We start from the raw sequence: 19,483 nt of genomic DNA, 5'->3' as shown, positions 1-19,483 counted from the left end.
GATATTCTCCTCAGGATTTGGATTTGATGGAACCAAATGCAACCGTCCGTCATCATATTGAACCTAGTGCGGTGCTATAAATTAGCCTATGGAATAGATAAGAATATACAATTTGTTCAAAGCTATAGACCAAATCCATTAAAAGTAAAAGTGTCTGTGGTATTCAAGTAAGGCAAAAACACATTTCAATGTAGTAGGTTAGCTATTTTAAACATTATGTTGAGTTGAAGTGGTTAAACAGAATTTGATGCTATATTAACAGCTTTTGGTGGGGGTTCCCTGGACCCCCCACACAAAGGACCACTGGGGGTCCCCAGACCCCACTTTGAGAACCACTGCTCTACACAACTCTAGTATTCAGGCCAGGCGAATACTGACAATCTTGTCCAGCAATGTGACATCATGACCCTTGCATGGCCTGATTGGTAATCTTCCAATTAAGATTGTACTTTTGCTGTGCAGTGCCAATCACTCACTCCATTTTATCCTACTGCTGTCAACATGCTTAACAAAGCCAGTTGAATTTATGTTCTTCATCTACATGTGATGTTTTATGTGCAACATTGACTACAATATAGTCAAAGGGAAATTATGTAGGGAAACTATGTAACACATTTACCTAGGAATTAATTTAACTTGAAACTAAAGACAAAGTCCTTCCTCTGACAACTCTAGAAAATAGTTAACTGATCAATGGGAATGAGGGAATATACAGTTTAAGAGACCAAAGGCATGCATTTGTCATGGAGGGCTTAAGAAATATTATACACATATTAGACTAAAATAAACAGGAGCAAGGTTAGATTTATTCATTGTCTTTATTACGAAGTACCTTTTTTAAAAGAAATGTACAAGTGGAACCAGCACATTGACATGGTTGGTGTTTATCTTTCAAAAACAGAAACACCATGGACATGAGGTGCAGGTTTGAAGACATGTATGAAATGATAATGTACATATTTACAGCATAGCTATCCATAACAGAACTGATCGCACATGATATTGTAAAAAAAAAAAAAAAAAAGCATTAAAAGCATGAACTGGTTCAATAACAAATTTAGACTTGCGTATATGATTTAAAGGCACTGTGTTTCACACAATTTGATGACACAACAGACGTTAATTATTGGTTTTGTCCATCTGAAAAAATATTTGTGCTAATCACAAGAAACAACTCTTACAGTGTTGTTATTCATTCATTTCAGGGCATTCTTTCTACCAAGTCAGAAAAAATATACCAACAAAGGGCCATAGCTGTTCACAACTAAACATTAAACAAAGTAGACAATAATTCAACTTATCAGGAAAACATTCCATATAAAGAACATGCTTGGTGATTATTAAACTTTTTTTTTATAAACAAATACATATTTAAAAATTTCCATTTCATATTGAAGGCATAATGGGTTGAATTAAGGACAAATACATTTTTCCCCATTGTATCTTTTCCCTTACCAGGCCACACCCATGACAAATTCTATTTGACATTCCAGGAAGACCTCTTTGCCCTCTTAAGAGCACATTCATTAGTATCAGTACATAAATTGTACAGTCTTATTCTGGCCATCGACTACGGGTTAACTTATACTTTGTCGAACGACCACTTCACTGGACGAAAATAAATGTGGGGCGTTATGCAGTCGAGTTATTTTCATCAAGCGATGCAGCCATTCGACAAAGTATAAATTTGCCTTAAAAGTAACACTGAAGATCCTCATAGTGACAACTTATGAAATGAATCCTTTAAAGTCAGAGAGAATGCAAGCAAGAAAACACCCCACATCATCAACAACAACGTACATTCAGCTGTTAATTAGCTGGCATGACGTGAATGTATGTTGTTTGGTCAGGTCTGATGTTCTGGCCTCAAGGTCATTCTCCATTCTATATTCTATTGAATTAGGTTGGGTGTAGATTTGCTGTAGTGTTTTAACTCTACATTTACAATTTGGACATTTGGGGAGGGAGCAGCAGAAGATTCCTGTAATGTTCGAGTTGAAACATTACATTGGACACTGAGGGAATTCATTGTACAGATGTGACACAAAAAAGGTAGGCATACCCAATATGCTCTTTGGCAGGGTTCAGGAATATAAACACACAAGCGCGCACGCACACACACACACACACACACACACACACACACACACACACACACAGACACAGACACAGACACACACACAGTCACGCACACACAGACACGCCTTGTAGATAGTAATGGCACTGGCTGGAAAGACAGGCAGGCACCTACATTGAGCTTGGAGTTAAGTAGACAGGGTATGAGTATAGTTGAGAGGTGCAAAATAACATAATGTGATCATCTGGAGTGAATAAGACACTATGTTCCAGGTCCAGGGTGGCATGTCTATAGTGAGCACCACCCTTTCCATAATAATCAAAGAATGGAATTGAAAACTGTGGCTACAGCTACTCTGTTTTTTAAAATTCATTGTCGGGTAGAACGCAAGGGCACATCCCAATGTAAACAGTATAGAATTGGGGTACAGGATACGGGTATAAGGGGGGGAGCCCTAAAAGGACTAACAACTACATTCCAAATTTAACATACACAAATATACAACAGCAAATTGAGATCTGACACGAGTGTAGGGTGTTAACACCTAATAGTACCTGCCCTGTACACAATGCTAATAAAATGAGAACACATAGTAAGGATACTTGCTCTGTATGCGCAGCATCATATCAAAAATATGTAGCTTTGGTAAACAAGTTATGTACGGTAGAGAACTGCTGTCATTGAACACAATGGTGTGACACAATCACTACATGACATCTATGAATCAGGGGTGAGTGTTCCTGTTATGAGGCGATGAAGTAAACAAGAGGAGAGGCAGGCATTGTTCCGTTAAAAAAAAAAAGAGAAGAGAAAAAAAAAGGTGTGGGGGGGGATAATTATCCCTCTCCTCTTGCACACTAGCTGATCAGGAACAGAGTGTGGAAGGCAGCAAGACTCCAGAATGGAACATAGCTGCATTATTTACTGTCCCAAGCACCGTTTAGTCACCGTGGTAATGTAGCAGCATCAGTAATGGTCTGCGGAGGAGGGATTCCTCCAGAGCACTGGAAGTGGAAGACTAGTTTAACCTCTCTCCATCCAGCCAGCCATCCCTCACCCCGTCCACCCAACGTAGTGAACATGGAAGACTGGTTAGATTCTAGCTTTTTCAACAGTCCTCCTGTAATATACCCACTAGAGACAAAAAGACAGATGAAATACACTTGTGTTCCATTCCTCCCCTCCTCTTCCATCCACCGGGCGTTTGCTCTGTATGTAGGTTTGAGTGAATGCACAAACGCCTCAATCACTCGAGACCAAACAACCCTGCCCTCAATTCTCCATGCATTGCTTGTCTATATTATGCCTCCTAGTATCGCTTCTTCTGTTGCACGTTCCAGTTTCCATCTGTCCACTTTCTGTCGCTCAATTCCTCGTTGTGCTCAGTCTTTATTCCCAAGTCGTCAGGCTTCTCCTCTTCTGAGATCCTCCTTGTGCCGGTGTATCTCCTTTTCCAATTTCCATTTCCGCTTCCCGTTCTCAGTCAACCTTCTCCACCTTCCCAATGATCTTCTCCTCGAAGATGGGCAAGATGGCGTCATCCTCACGAACCTCCTCAAACACCACCCCGCAGTCGAACTCATCGCTCACCTTTTTGAAGTAGAACCTACACGTATACAATACAGAATTAACACAATTCATACAGTGGTATCCTCATACCTTCTTCAAAGACTTCAGCGAGACATTTTGAAGAGTACACATCATATCATCATTTCAAAAGGCACAAACAAATGCTCATGTTTATTTGGATTTATTTCCGTTTTCTTTTCAAAATCTTTTTATTCGTTTTTTTTAGACAAAGCCCAGGGGCGAGTATACTGTACATAGCATCTTCTTTATATACGATATCACAAAGATATACAAAATATATATATTTTTAAATAAAGTATATATACCACTTTCCCCTATCCCACCTCAATCCCCAGGACAGTTGTAAGGGATTTATTTCCATTTTAAATTCTCACCTGTAGAGGCCCTTTTTGGTAAGCAGCTCCTTGAACTGGCCTAATGTCACCACGCGTCCTTTGACCGAAGTCCGGTATGGGATTGGCTCTCCACAAAAATAGTACGCTACCGTCACATTCTCACACACCTGCCTTTTGCCAGACTTATGCCTAAGAGAAAGAAGGAAGGTACATGTCAGAATATACAAACTACAATGTACATGTCTACATGCACACACATATGCACAAAATCCTACCTCTGTTTGGCCTGCAATATCGCGTTCCTCCTCCTTTCCTCCTCCAGCCTCCGCCTAGCCTCCTCCAGCTGGGTGAGGGGGTTGGGAGCTGGATTGGGGGGCATGGCTGGGTCCTGGATGAAAGGATGTGAGGGCTGGACCTGGGCGGATGAAGAGCAGGGGGTGGAGGGTGAGACCAATGACGAGGGGTTGTTCCGCAACTGGGCAGAAACCCAGGGGTGGACGGCCCCTGGACGTTCCACTGAGGTTGGCCTTGGAGACTCTGTACTGCCAGTTGTCCTCCTGGAGCCACTTGTGCTACCACTGAGGGAGAGAGAGAGAGAAAGAAAGAATGAGGATGTGCTGAAATTGAACAGGTAACAAGAAACCGGTTACCAAAAATATGAAGCACTTTTTTTTACAAGTAACTCAAGGGCCTCATCTCATTGGTCTTCTAATTGTTTGGGCTCATATTCAACCAGAAGGTCAACTACAGTAGAAGGCTCATATTCAAGGGCACACATAACTGGTGCACAAGTGCGCATGCTTGGTCAAAATAATAATGAACGGAATAATAAGCAGAAAGAAGCGCTCATGCGCACCGCCGCCGGGACCAACAATTTATTAATAGCGTTAGCTACCAGCTCTGGTGTCATGACGTTCAAATGTCTATCTACTTCCTGTAAGTCGACAAAAAACATAAAACTAGTGTTGACTGATCATTACAAGTGGCTCTTATTTTGAAATCTGACGTTTTTCAAAGGAAGTCCGTTTCTGTTGAAACCAATTTGCCATGACAAGCTGCTGCATGATGAAGTAAACAAGAACGCATGTTGATTAAACGCGCCCAAAGTTCATATTTACGAATGAATGAAAAAAACATGCAATGTACACACTTTGAAAGTTAAACCTCTGCAGCATTAGGTGAGTGGAATTGAATCTGGCTCATGCTGGCTGGCTAAAGTAATGTTGCGGTAGAGGAGAACTGTCCGCACGGGGCTGTAGCTCCAATAAAATGCTACTTGCAATTATCAGGTACACAACGATTCGGCCATGGCCAGCATCTTTTCTCTATTCTCTTTACTGTTATTTATTTTGTAAATAGCTGTAGTCCTACACACACTCAGTCTGCAGCCTAATGTATTTTCATCCACAATGGAGTTTCTGCCGTCATATCATATGTAGTTCTCTTAACGGATTCATTGCTTTTAAATGCGCAAAAAAATATTCATATGGCTCTGTTGCACTTAACTATTTCATGTGTTCTAAATCAGCACTGAAGCGCAAGAAGGGATTGTCTCTATAAGGATGTTATGTACGTGGAACTGACCTATGTGTGCTCTTCTTGTGTCTGAGTGCCTCTCCCTCCATCATCCACTGCAGAATCTTCTGGTTTCTCTCCATGTCCTCCAAAGGTACCTGGGCTTCCACACCACGTCCGCCCTCATCACCTTTACCAGACAACTCGGCCTTCTTACAGCCCCGCCTTGATAGCGTGCTACCTTTACTACTGCAATACAGACAAAAGACACAGAGACACACGTTTAGGTAATCTAAATAGAGGAGAGCACACTTATTGACCTGATAAATGTACACATGAGATTACAACCAACCTGTTGCCCATTCCCTCAAGCGTGCTGGCTCCTGCACCATCTGCATAGTTGCGACCCCTCCCTGCATACTGATTGGCTGGGTCTCCATTCCAGAGAACGTTGGCCTGTGGCCGTGACCCCGCCTCTTCCTGCCCCTCTCTTCCTCTGTGGTGGTACAGCTGCTTGTGGTGATGTGCCCCTGTGACAGACAACAATGACAGGTTCATGAGGGCATGTTGGATCCACTTCCGCTATACCAATCCCCTCCTTATCGAATAGGGCTGCAGTATTGCAACACAAAAGTTGAGAACATTTTGAAAAAAGTTTAAAGGAATATTGACTCCTGAAATTGTCAAAACATAAGTTGGTACAGTGTTTCATTCTGGCTTTCAAATTACATCTACAGCAGTGAATATTGAGCAGCATCCTCTGCATCCTTTGCTACCATTCAATTAAAGCAACATATCCTAAAAAACATATTTGAACTGACAAACTTTAAAAGTAGATATTAGATTCATCTAATGATTCTGTCTGTCCGTCTGTCATATCTCGAAAACCGTTCACACTTAAAAGTTCGCGTTTCTGCCTTATTTGATAGTTAGAGAGGTTAACTGGGGAGTGACATGCAGCAAATGATCTGGCTGGCCTGGGAATCGAAGCGGGGAGTTGCTGAGTCCATGTGGTACGTGCCCTAAACACTCAGCTATCGGGTCACTCCTGATTGAATTTACACTTGCCGGGGGTATTGCTATTGCTAGTGCTACAGCTAACATGTCGCACCGCAAGATTGATAAATTAAGAATACTGCCTACTCTATAGCACTAGCCTGGTTCCAGACAAATCTGCCTTTGCAAAATATTGTCTGGCCACGCGAGGCTACTATAGCACCAAACAAGCTGCTACCTAAGCATTTTGCATAGGTACTGCGAAAAGCCTGGTGATGCGAGGTTACTCCGGCACTGTCACCAATGCAGACCCTCGGGCTTTTCAGAGCAGCCAGTGTGTGCTCTGAGTCTGAATCTTAGAATGACCCAAGAGCACCCCGGCTGCGCTCCAGTGCCCTCAGAGAGTATTTACGAACGCAATGGCTGCACCTCTTTTTCAGGCACGTGCTGGCTTTTGATGATTCACGCACATTTTAACACGCATCCGTCTTTCATTTTTAGTAGGCTCTCGCTTGTAGAGCCTACTTTTTGGGGTATATTTTTGGGGTATATTTTTTCTGCCTTTATTGATAGTACAGTGGAGATTGACCGGAAATTTGAGAGTCGGGAGTGACACGAAGCAAAGTACCGCCGGGCTCAGGAATCGAACCCTGGACTCACTGTTTCTCAATGGATCTGCATGAACGGCAAATTTCACAGAAAGGTGACAAGTTTGCATGCCCTAGAATCGTGTGTGAGGTCAAAAGGATGAGTGGTTCTCCTGAACGGCACAGTCAGAATGGGCATGCGTTCCGAATAATGGTGGATATGCCTACTAGAAAGAGCACTGTATGTCTATACCACTAGTCAGTCAATTCCAACAGTCTCTGTATATAGGTATGTCCTTCACATTTTTAAGAACCGTTAAACACTTGGCGGGTGTATTGCTGAGGACCCAAGAAATTCAGTGTTGAGTGTGTGGTCGATTCGATGAACGTTTCTCCAGAACTGACCTGCCCTGAGCTGCCACATATTCTGAACTGCAGCCATGCCGAGAATGGGCATTGCAGTAGTGTTATGTTCAAACTATAATATTCTGATAAAGAAATACCCAAAACAAAAACAGTGCTCCTACCTTTGACCCCTGCAGCAGGCAGGCCGTGTACTCCCCCTCGGTGGGGAGGGTAGTGAGAGGGTTGATAGTGATGTGGGGCGCTCCCTCCATCAGGAGAACGAGATGCCTTCGGGGGAGAGTGCCGTCCACCTCCCAAACTGGTGTTGGTCGCCCCTGGCGACTGGCAGCCCGGCGTTTTCATCACACGCTGCACATGCTCATCCAAGATGGACTCGGGGTCATCGTCGTGGGAATCCTCCATAGCAACCAGACCCCCGTAGGTGGCCGCTGTTGCAGTGTTTGCGGTGGTTTCCGAATAACGGGCACCGTAGAGCGGCGGAAAGGAAGATGGCGGGAGGGAGAGTGGTATGCTGTGGGAGGACATTGAGGTTGCCACAGAGATGTCAGCGTCATCGCCCTCTTCCTCCTGTTCGGAGGTGAAAAGAAACATTCATTAGTAACTGATAGTAAACCTTTAAGCGGGCTAGGCAATTAACCAAAAATATATCGAAACCGATATTCAGAAACAATAACTGTCTTAAACGAAAACATATAAAGAAAAACCTTGCTTCTCGGTTATTTGGTTATAACGACATGAAAAAAAATTTAATACATTTTTTATAATCAACTAAATTGATTAGTCTGATTAACCACATAACCCTGTATTATACTTAATTTAATGACGGCGTACAGCAATTGTGAAAATAGCAGATTTATTTGTATATTAATTGTAATCGAGGCAAACGTTTGAAATAATCATCATCATTGCATGCACACACACACACTTAATTATGCTCACCAGACGGACTCTCTTCAGCCTCTCCTCTAGTCTCTCCTGGGCATCTCGCTCTCGTAGAACTGTCTCCAATCTGCTGATGAGCTCAGCTGCAAACCTCTCTGGCTCCACGTGGATGTCCTTTGGCATGCGGTACGTGCGCTGCATACAAACACACACACACACACACACATCTGCCATGAAACCCTCATAGTCGCTCGCCGTAAATAAGATTCTAAATAAAAGAGATGTTGACGCCATTTTACAGCAAAGTTCTCACTGCCTATTATTAAATCATCATCATTTCCCAAAGAAGCCTAAGCTGAACGAGCAAGACCACTGCGGCCAGAAAGTAATTTTAGGGCATTTGGATGAACAGTGAAAGTAGACTGGGCAGATTTGACTAATTTGATTAATTCAAAGACTGAAAGAAGAGTGACGGCAAAATGGGGTGGAAAGAATCTGCAGCTCACCACATTTTCCTTCGAAATAATATTACGATAATTCAGTATTATTTGTAAGGAAAACACAGTCAGTTCTGATTGCTTGTACATTTCGTAGTTGATAATATAAGCATGTACAATATTGATTTTCCAGCAAATCTTAGTTACACCAACATTGGCAAATAAAATGGTTGTCAAAGGGGGTAAATTAAAAAAAGAATCACAACAACATGCAGTGTCTCTTCTGTTCCGTAGGCTATTGACGAATATACACAGAGAGGGAAAGAGCAAAAATCAGCCACAGAGAGAGACGGACAGAGAGACAGAGATATACTAGATAGCGAAAGACGACGTTTGAAGTTACATTGAAGTTACGTTGTCATTCAGTGACACAATATACACAATGCGAATTTGGCAGAAAGAAATGCATGTACAGTTGTAAATGAAAAATGTGATTGCAAAACTGAAAATGCTGCAATTCACAAATGTGTACAGAACTGGGAATGGCAAACTATACGGTTTGAATATTAATGAGAACCATTGCATCCCTAGTAACTACACAAATCAACATTTTATTGTAGTTTAGCTGCGGTTATGCTTGTACACATGGGGTTAAATCAATAGCATTACTCACAGGTATATGAGGTAGGGGCACACGTCCATTGGCTTTGGCACTTTCATGCATCTCTCTACGATGCTGCTTACGATATCTATATGGAGGAATACCATCTCTGCAAAGACACAAACACAAGAGGAGAAAGATATACAGTAGTGTTAATATCAAGTCTGTCTATATCCACAGACAGATAACTAATGAATGAAAGTGGTCCTCGACCCATTTCAGCCTAGGCCTTACGTAGATCAGGACCCATTACCTTATAATAACACTGTTAAATGTGTCTGTAAATGTGTGTTTACTTACACACTGCTGTCGGTCAGTGATAGCGTGTCTGCATCACTGGACATACTCTGTTGCTCGCTGTCGTTAGCACTGGTTGCAGGAGCGCGAGCGTAGCCCATGTTCACATAGTATGGGTTTACCGGCGGCTCTTTCCATGGCCTGACGGGGAAGAAACAGGATATAATTATTTGTTTTTATTTAATGAGATAGATGGAGCACCCTGTGTTTAACTACTGTATAAGAAACGGCACATTTTTTCATGTACTAGGTCTTGCTTTGGCTCTGTTACGAATCAAATGGTACTCACAATAACAATAACGCATTGACAGAATACTATTTCTTAGGTAATCTGCCCAATTAAGTAGAAATATTTCCGCAATTAAACCATGTATTATTTTACGTAACGTTCGCAGGCATATGGTGGTTAAATTCCACAGACATTCCAGATTTTTCATGATGAGCACACACCTGTACTCCCTGGTATCCGACCGTCTCCGGTTGGATGAGTTTCTCTGCGGTGCAGTCTCCATCAACAGTCTGTGAGTCAGTCTACTGGCTGGTGTGTCTCCACACTCCTCCTCTTCGTCCTCCATTTCCCTCAATCCCCCTACTCCTCCCCCGCATCTAAGATAAAAATGACATTCTAATTAGCATATATCTGCACATAAGTTTTATTTTTTTTACTTTTGTAATGACAATTTGTTAACTTTACAGGAAACAGAACGTTAATTATCTGCTTCCTTTGAAGTTTAAGAAAAGATTCACAGGATTTGATGCTTAGCCAAAAACGTTCCAACAGGCGAGGAACATTATGTTAATGGTACAGCAACACCAAGTCCCTAATTCAACTCACCTCCACTCTTCATCCTCAGCAAGCGTAGGTAAGTACCCCGGAACAGGCTTGACTGTCCCTGAAGAAGGGCTCTGATCACTGGGGTTAGGCTTGGGGCTCTCCCCTCCCGTCCGAGTGTACTCCAGATATAGATCTGACTTGAGGAACAAAGGGTAGGTGTTCTCTTCCATGGTGGTCTGGATCTCTGTCTGGGCCTGGGATGAACACGCACATTTCACTTAACTGTACTTGGATACATTTTACATTGCCCTACCATTTCATGAGATGGTCAAAATACAATCATTGTAGGTAATGTGCCAGTTGCCATTTTCTTTGTCACAACATGCTGCTTTGTTGCTAAATTATTTCACTTTTACCAATAACTGTATCAATCTGAAATTTTAACATGTTAATGCATGAGAAGATATGCTGGCCTTTTCCGAACAACATGCATCAAACCCAAATTCTCTTATTCATTCACAACTATCATATCTCACCTGTTCGAACATGGCAGGGTCTGGATGTGGCCTCACCACACAATCTCTGATGAAGCTCTTGGTTGCTGGCTTGATCTGTCTGGATACAATCCCACTACCATCTACAATGTACTTCCTGTAAATGGCCTTGGCCAGCTTAGCCCTCTTCTCCTGACCGGTCTTTCGGAACCCCGAGCAGGCAAACCAGAAGTCAAGAAGGTCTGCACACCCTTCCTGGCACAGGAAGTTACGGAACAGCTGTATTCCTTCCTGGTCATCCAGTAGAGAATGAAGGGACTCGGCCCACTTCAGGTACGGTGGTGTTGGCGAGGCCGAACCTTCAGGTTCGTAGCCCAAGTCCAGGTCAGGGCGCCGGGGAGTTGCAGACGATGAAGATGGTGTGTAGCTGGGCAAATCAGCCATTTTAGATGAGGAAGATGGGGGGTGGTAGAGGGTCTGGGAGAGAATGTTCGGACGGGTGCAAGCTGACTGGACTGGGGGGCCCAAATCAGATCCCTCCTCACCGGGGACAGGGGGCCGTGGAGCATCCTCTGTAAAGTGGCTGGGGCCACCCAGAGAGGCCACAACCCCGCCCCGGTACCCAATCCCATGTAATTCTCTGACGACACTCATGTCTCTGATTCCAAGAAGCAGAGGTCAGACCTTCCCCTCTGGCAAAAATTCTGCTGACAAACAATTCTCCCTAAGAAAAGAGCAAAAGAGAAAATGATAGTTGATACACAAATAGGGGAGATATCAGTGACAAACGCTAGGGAAAGATCAGTGACATTATGCTAAATCAATACAGATGTGTCCATCATCACCTCTGCCTTCTCTCCACTAAAGACTAATAGATCATCAAACCAAACCAAATGGAGAAAATGCCAATAATAACTAAGGTGAATATAATGATCCATAATGTTTGGCCTTGACCAACACAAACGCACAACAACTTTAGAACTGCAGTCATGTTAACGTTAGCCACATAAACATACTGGTAAGTACGCGTTTGTTAACAACTGTCTGGTTATTTGTTTATACTCCCATGTCTAAGTTACTTGCTGGTAGCTAGCTAGCGAGCCACAAAGAAATCAAAATGTTAGATCTCAGTGGGGCTGTGTGTGTGTGTGTGTGTGTGTGTGTGTGTGTGTGTGTGTGTGTGTGTGTGTGTGTGTGTGTGTGTGTGTGTGTGTGTGTGTGTGTGTGCGTGTGTGTGTGTGTGTGTAGTAAATTGGCAAGTGATGGCTAGCAAGAGAATTAGTTTATATTTTCCAGACAGCTAGCGAATGTGGCTAATGTTAGCAGGTGGCAAAACAAAAACTGAAATTCCACGTGAGACGAGAGATCACTTGCTAGCCAAGGGGTAGAGACAGAGCAGCTAACGTTAACTATCTAGCTAACCTTGCACAAGACCAGGGGTTTTCAACCAGTGGTCCGGGGACCACCAGTGGTCCTTGAGGGGGTTCCAGGGGGTCCCCAGCCAAATTAATAGTTAGGAACCAAATTGACCCTTATATGTCTGTAACTCTGAGTGTACACAAATGGAACCCTAACGGGTCCATTTGGTACACTCTCAGAGTTAAATAAACACTGATAATGATGATACAGTGTCGATTGGGACCCCCAATAAACCTAAATGGTTGAGTCCCTGGCATATTTTTTCAAATAGGGGTCCGTGGGCTAATATGTGTCAATTTGGGGGTCCTTGAGGCGAAAAAGATTGAAAACCACTGCACAAGACCAATGCCACCAGCAGCAGTGCCACGGTGCTTTGAAGTGAGAATCTCATTCATCTTGGCCTGCAAAGAAGACGGTGGGGGGATGGGTATAGAAACAAACTCTACAACCAACCACACAAGACGGGCCTGTGTGTGTGGAGGAGCATTTAGTTCAAAACCACTACACTTCAGTAGCACCAACGACTTTTCACGTTTTATCCACCCTGAAGCCCAAAACTAGTCTCTGGTAATGGCTGCACTGGTTATAACCTTAACACATCATCACTGGGAACAGAGATCAAACAACAGAAGAAAGCGAGGGCACGTTTTTTTCCCCTTCTTCACCCTGTTGGCTGCGGTTGGCCGCAGCGCCAGCTAGCCTAGAAGGAAGATACCAAGGACCGGTCAGTGACGTCACCAACTGACGCGAGTGTGTAGCAGTCTAGTGTTGTCTCATGGGGCCCAAGCCGGGTACAACAAAACACATTGTCAGCGGTGGAATAAAGTAGTCAAAGTACTCTTTTTACTGAAGTAAAAGTATCAATACTGAAATATAGACGTACTCTGTTACGAGTAAAAGTCCGGAATTCAAAATGTACTTAAATAAAAGTACAAAAGTATTGGTATCAAAATGTGCTTAAAGTACCAAAAGTAGAAAGTACTCAGGATGCAGAATGTCCCATTTCAAGTTTTCAAATGTATAAAATGTCTAAAACATCTTTTGAAAATAGCAGATCTACATGTGACGCATTGTGAGCTTGTAGATCTACTATTTTCAAATGGTTACCAAAGTTTTCAAATAATTTTAGTGACGCAAAAGTACAATATTTTCCTCAGAGATGTAGTGGAGTAGAAGTTAAAGTATTGACAATTGGTAATACTCAACTAATGTAAAATGATCTAAAGTTGTACTTAAGTACAGTACTCGAGTACATTTGTATTATTATTGTTTTATCACTCAATTTTCTTTAAACATATTTCTAAAATGTATTCAACAGAAGAACCTTAAATGACATCGTTACCAGAAGACTTAGGAAGATTATGCGCGTCGCACTCATAGGTCGCACTCCACCAGTTTAACCACTTACTGCGCGACAAATAGCGAAAACAGACGATCTTCAAACTCACGAGGCGTCGCGATGAGTTTGAAGATCGGCTGTTTTTTTTCCTTTTTTTTTAAAGGTTGCCGAAAAACGCCGGCGTTAATGTGGTTGGTTAAATCGCATCGTTTATATAAAGTATAAACATTATGTATGTAGCTAACGCTACATTGGTGTCAGAAGTGGGATACAAACAATAATAGATACATTATAACTCTACGGTTAAATCGCGTCGTTTCAGTCTACACGACTAGCGCGCTTTTGCGGCGGTATATAGTCCGAAAGCAAGTCTTCCGCTAGATGGCGCTTAGTTGTGACCTCACCGACGAATCCTTGGCATCTTTTACACTCGCAGCTAAGCTAGCCTATGTTGGCTAGTTCTGTTAGCTATGGCTACGTTGAAACGTCTCATGTTTTTCCATCAAAGTAATGCGTCCTACCGTCTCTGAAAGCCCGCTCCCCGTAATCCGCTGCATGGGGGATCCTGGCGCCGTGGCGAGCTGTGTGGTCCAAAGCGCGGCATAAGGACGGCTTTCAGACGGGAAACATTACGAAGGAAAAACAGCCCCAGTGTCGTCTTGAACCTTAACTAACTCCCCATGGTGGTGGGTCTCTCCGAGAGAGCAATAATACAGAGTAGACGGACGGAGCTGGGGCAGAAGACGTGCGTGCACGTAGTGCCCGTGCGCGAAAGTGACGGTGTTGCCAGGTGTGAGTGAGAAACACGCAACCAGGTCTATGAAAACAAGCCCAGAATAAGCGAATGTGGCACTTTAAAACTATTTGGAAAATAGCCGATATACAAGCTCATTGTGTAGAGCTGCTATTTTTTTTTTTTAAACTTGAAGACATTTTGAAAAATTATGAATATTTTAGAAACATTTTAACAACAAAAATGTTGTATGGGGGGGTCCCTGGCATAACATATTTTCAAATGGGGGTCCTTGACTTGAAAATGTTTGAGAACCACTGGTTTAAACAACATTAGGAAGCAAGACCAAATAAGTAACTACACTTTAGAAACAAGCCAAAAAAAAACGCAACCTTCAACTATCAATATTTACAACTTTACAGAAAAACAAGCCCAAACTCGCTTATAATAAGCAGACATGGCAACACTGGAAAGTGAGCGTTGTGTGGTACGACACGGCCGTAGAACTAGCATGGTTAGAAGAGATACACTATGGAAGTGGTTGGTTCTCAAACGTTTTTGTGTGAAGGACCCCCAAATTGATATGTATTTTGGCCGCTGACCCCCATGTGAAAAGGGTTTGTTCCAGGGACCCCCCAGAAGAGATTGTGTTAAAAAAAAATCTAAATTGTTCAAAATCTTTCCAAACATTTTCGATATTTTTCAAAATGATTCAAAAATAGCAGATGTACAAGCTCGTATATCTACTTTTTTTGAATAGCCAACATACAAATGTATAAAGTGGTTGAAATAATTGTGAAGCTATGTTAACTACTTTTGCTGGGGATCCCCTGCCTGGAACCCCCCAACCCCAAGGACCCATAGGGGCCCCCGGACCCGGTTCTCAAAGTCAAGGATCCCCAATTTCCAAATGAATATGTATTTGGCCGTGGACCCCCGTCCGAAAATATTTTGTGCCAGGGACCCCCATATAAGATTTGTGTTTTTTTTAACAGCAGCTATTTTCAAGTAGCTAATGTAGTAGGGTTTATGTAGTTCAACTGATGCATTTTGATGCCAATACTTTTGTGAACTTGTAAAAGAGTATTTCTACATTGCAGTATTGATACTTTTACTTAAGTAAAGAGATGTGAGTACTTTTTCCACCACTGGTGAGTTTGTTCAACGTGAATGGCCTTTCTACATGAAACAGTTCTGTGAACAGAGCGACAGCGTCCCCTGCGATACAAACATGTCATTACACAATGCAATAGAGGAATTAGAAGAATGCATTGATAGGAAAGTGTTAGTCTATTATTATTCGATTCGTTTATACGTAACCTTCCACCTTGAGATCATATTAGAAAAAATAATAAATCAATAAAGGAAAAAAAAACATTTTCCTTGAGGATGCATGGAAACCAGACAAAATGCTAAAACGCAGAACATCAAAATAACTGGCTAAACCTGTCTAGTTTCTGCTCATCTGTGTCAAGGCCAAGGGTATTAAAGGTAGTGTAAGTGATGTTTTATGATTAGAACAAAAGGTTTTTTTCTTGTTTGCTCAATAACCCTCTAACTAACCCTCTCCAGCTCTTTAATAAACTGAAAATACATTTTCAGATTTTCAGCAAATTCATCCAATCAGGAGAACGTACTCATTATCAGCTTTATATAGGCAAGTGTTTGGATTTCGAGTTAAAAATGTTGTCTGCACATTTCATTCTTTCATCACTTCCAATTTAACTTGTTTATCCAGCTGTATCCTGTAATGATTTCTCTCTCCTGATTGGATACAATTGCTATTCCGACGTCAAAATGCAGTTTGTGTAAAAGAAAGACTAAAAAGCAGGAGAGACAGGGAGACTCTAGTTACTGAACAAACACTCTATAACAAGGGTCTTCGGGTCCGGGACCCCTAGGGGATCCTCAGAGTTACTACAGGGGGTCTACCAAAATCGTTGTGTGATGGAGAACATTAGCCTTAAATAGCAGATCTACAAGCTCACAAATTCTACCGCTGCCAGGCGTGTTATTTTCGGAGATTTGGTGTAGATGGAAATAAAGAGCAGGTACAGAGCCAACGTTCAAGTTCACTAAATATTAAGGGTTTAAACGGTTAACTATCTGAAAATACACATGAGCATGAATCCAACTATGAAATCTATGAAAAAGTTGCATCTGCAACACAGTTTTATAGGCTATATATGTAGTGCGGGGTCCCTGCTTCATTTCTCTCTCAGCTAGGGGGTCCTTGGCCTGAAAAATGTTGAACACCCCTGCTCTATATATAAGGATTTCTATCAGAATCTAGATGTAGTCGGTAGTGAACACTTATTTTAACTTAACAAAACAAAATATGTAAATAAATGATAATAGTCTAATAGGACTACTAATAATAATACCAATAATAAACCAGTTAGCGTACTGCACATTTAGCTATTTTAAATACATCTTTCGGGGTTTCTTACCTTTGAACAGGTGTTGAGATCACCCCTCCATCCATCCATCCATCGGAGTGACTGACAGGGCAGAGCGGCGGAGCGCATACCGCCGCCAGCTGACGTCTCTGCTTGTCACGGCCAACTGCAGGCTGTCAATCAGTGGCATCAAGCTAGAAGCTGTACCTGTGTGTGTATGTGCGTGTGCGTGTGAGAAAGAGAGAGAGAGAGAGAGAGAGAGAGATTACATACACACTCATACACACCAAGTCACCAACTGAGTTTGAAAACCTAAGCCATACCCAACCATACCTAACAGGAGAAATACAACAATGTATATGTAAACACAGCAGCAGTGGTGGAAAGTAACTAAGTACATTTACGCAAGTACTGTACTTAAGTAGCCTACAATCTTGAGGTATTTTGACTTCACTGGAGTATTTCCAATTTTCAATAGCCTACTTTTACTTCTACTCCACTACATCTCAGAGGTAAATATTGTACTTTTACTCTACTACTACAATTATTTGAAAACTTTTGTTAGCCTACTAGTTAGTTACTTTGTAGATTTTGATTATCATTACAAAACATGCATTAACCCACTTTAGCCTTATACTTCAGAGTCTCCTCCACTATCAGTGGACCTCTGACACAGACCCACTACTACTGCGCATATAAACAGAGCCGCTACCTTTAAACACTATTTAAATCAGAGGCTTTTTTGTGTAGGCTACTATTTAAATAGTTTTGGGAAACATGCTGCTAATTGTCCTTAAAGTGACTGGAAAAAATGTTGCTATTTGTTTCAAAGAGCTTTATACCCTGAATATAACATACTTTCCCCATTTCTTTCTTGAATTGTTTTTATTATGTTTTGACACTTGCTTTGCAAAGTAAACTACCGGTATGTTTTCTCATGCCAATAAAGCTACTGAGTTAATGGGATGAGGTTAAAATCAACCAGGATGTATAGTTCTTTATTAAATAGAGAGGGAGGGGTGTTGTTGTCTTTAGTGTTTGTTGTTGTTTTTGTTTTGCTTGTTTGTTTGTTGTTGTTTCCAAAAAAGTGAAGACAAATTATAGGTCTGAGAACAAACTGAATTGGCCTGTCTGGGCTATTTGATTAATCTCCGATAGACCTCCATGAAGCCACTGGCCTTTGACAGAATTAATTACATATTTTATCTTGGCTATGTATACAATAGTTTAATTAGGGCACAGTCAATATTAAATAATTAGTCTAGACTTCAATTATTATTTCTTCCTGTATGTATGTGTACGTGTGTACGTACCGTATGTATATGTATGCTTATTTATTATCTCCCCCAGGCTAAGGCAGGGGGGGGGGGGGGCTTTTAGGAATAAGGTCAGGTTTAGGCATTGTTTTACTGAGGTTACGTTTAGGAATAACTGGTGTCCGACCGTTCCGAGGTTTCCGGATTTGACCCGGGGCGAGTGTGTTTTTAGGGCGAGCGTTCTTGTATTCCTAAAATGTGCTCTTGCAAATTGAACAAGACACATAACCAGACCTCAAGCAAGCCTTCCAAGCTAGCTGTCCCAGGCTGAGAGTGGGGATCCGGTGGCTCTGGTGAGATCCAGGCACGTGCCACTGTAGGTGTCCACTCCTGGATGGACCATGTTGCCATAGTAACCCGCGCCTAGACAGTGGAAAGACCAACATTAGGTATTGTAGCTACGGAGGGAAAGTCGAAACAGGGAGCACTTTTTCAGGAGGCAGAATGACAGACAGGGATGTTTGTGGCTTCAGAAAATAATGATGAAATTCACAATCTGTTTGATTGGCATATGTGGAAGCACTTCATTATGCAAATGCATTCATATCTCTTTTGTTTACCCCTGCAATGGTCAACACACACACACACACACACACACACACACACACACACACACACACACACACACACACACACACACACACACACACACACACACACACACACACACACACACACACACACACACACACACACAAACAACAGCCTCTGCATTATGGTAGTTTTGCTATTGTTGCTGTGCCACCCCCCCAGAGACAATGAGGACAGAGAGAGAGAGAGAGAGAGAGAGAGAGAGAGAGAGAGAGAGAGAGAAAGAGAGAGAGAGAGAGAGGAGAATACGGAGGTAGATTAACTTAACCTTTTGTGATGTCTTGGTGAGGAAGGGTTGGGGGCATGTTGGTGCTTATGAATCTATAATGAGTCCAATGCGTGTGTGTGTGTGTGTGTGTGTGTGTGTGTGTGTGTGTGTGTGTGTGTGTGTGTGTGTGTGTGTGTGCGTGCGTGCGTGCGTGCGTGCGTGCGTGCGTGCGTGCGTGCGTGCGTGCGTGCGTGCGTGCGTGCGTGCGTGCGTGTCCTATAGGTCTATAAGGCAAGGAAGGAAGGAAAGGTCACAACACAGGGGAGTCACCAATACACCTGGATCATGTGCGTGCTTGTTTTCTATTATCTATCCATCTACCTACCTACCTACCTACCTATCTAGATATCTGTCTGTCTGTCTGTCTGTCTGTCTGTCCAGCCATACATCGTCATAATAATAATAA

The 19,483-nt window shown here is 42.4% G+C and overlaps 1 pseudogene across 1 annotated transcript; it reads right to left on the bottom strand.

The window, feature by feature from the left end:
- Window positions 1-799: 799 nt before the first annotated feature.
- LOC311057353 (axin-1-like) lies at window positions 800-14,485 on the bottom strand (annotated as a pseudogene). The gene is made up of 13 exons (XR_014602865.1): window positions 14,292-14,485; window positions 11,055-11,736; window positions 10,579-10,772; window positions 10,194-10,349; window positions 9,747-9,884; window positions 9,459-9,555; window positions 8,406-8,543; window positions 7,628-8,033; window positions 5,870-6,047; window positions 5,587-5,766; window positions 4,278-4,580; window positions 4,042-4,191; window positions 800-3,683 (listed from the first exon to the last, which is right to left on the bottom strand). The product of XR_014602865.1 is annotated as an axin-1-like (transcript).
- Window positions 14,486-19,483: the final 4,998 nt, after the last annotated feature.

Source organism: Gymnoscopelus microlampas (genome assembly GCF_963454915.1).
Source record: "Gymnoscopelus microlampas genome assembly, chromosome: 2".
NCBI classification, from domain to species: domain Eukaryota; kingdom Metazoa; phylum Chordata; class Actinopteri; order Myctophiformes; family Myctophidae; genus Gymnoscopelus; species Gymnoscopelus microlampas.
This window is presented reverse-complemented; position numbering and strand designations above follow the sequence as displayed.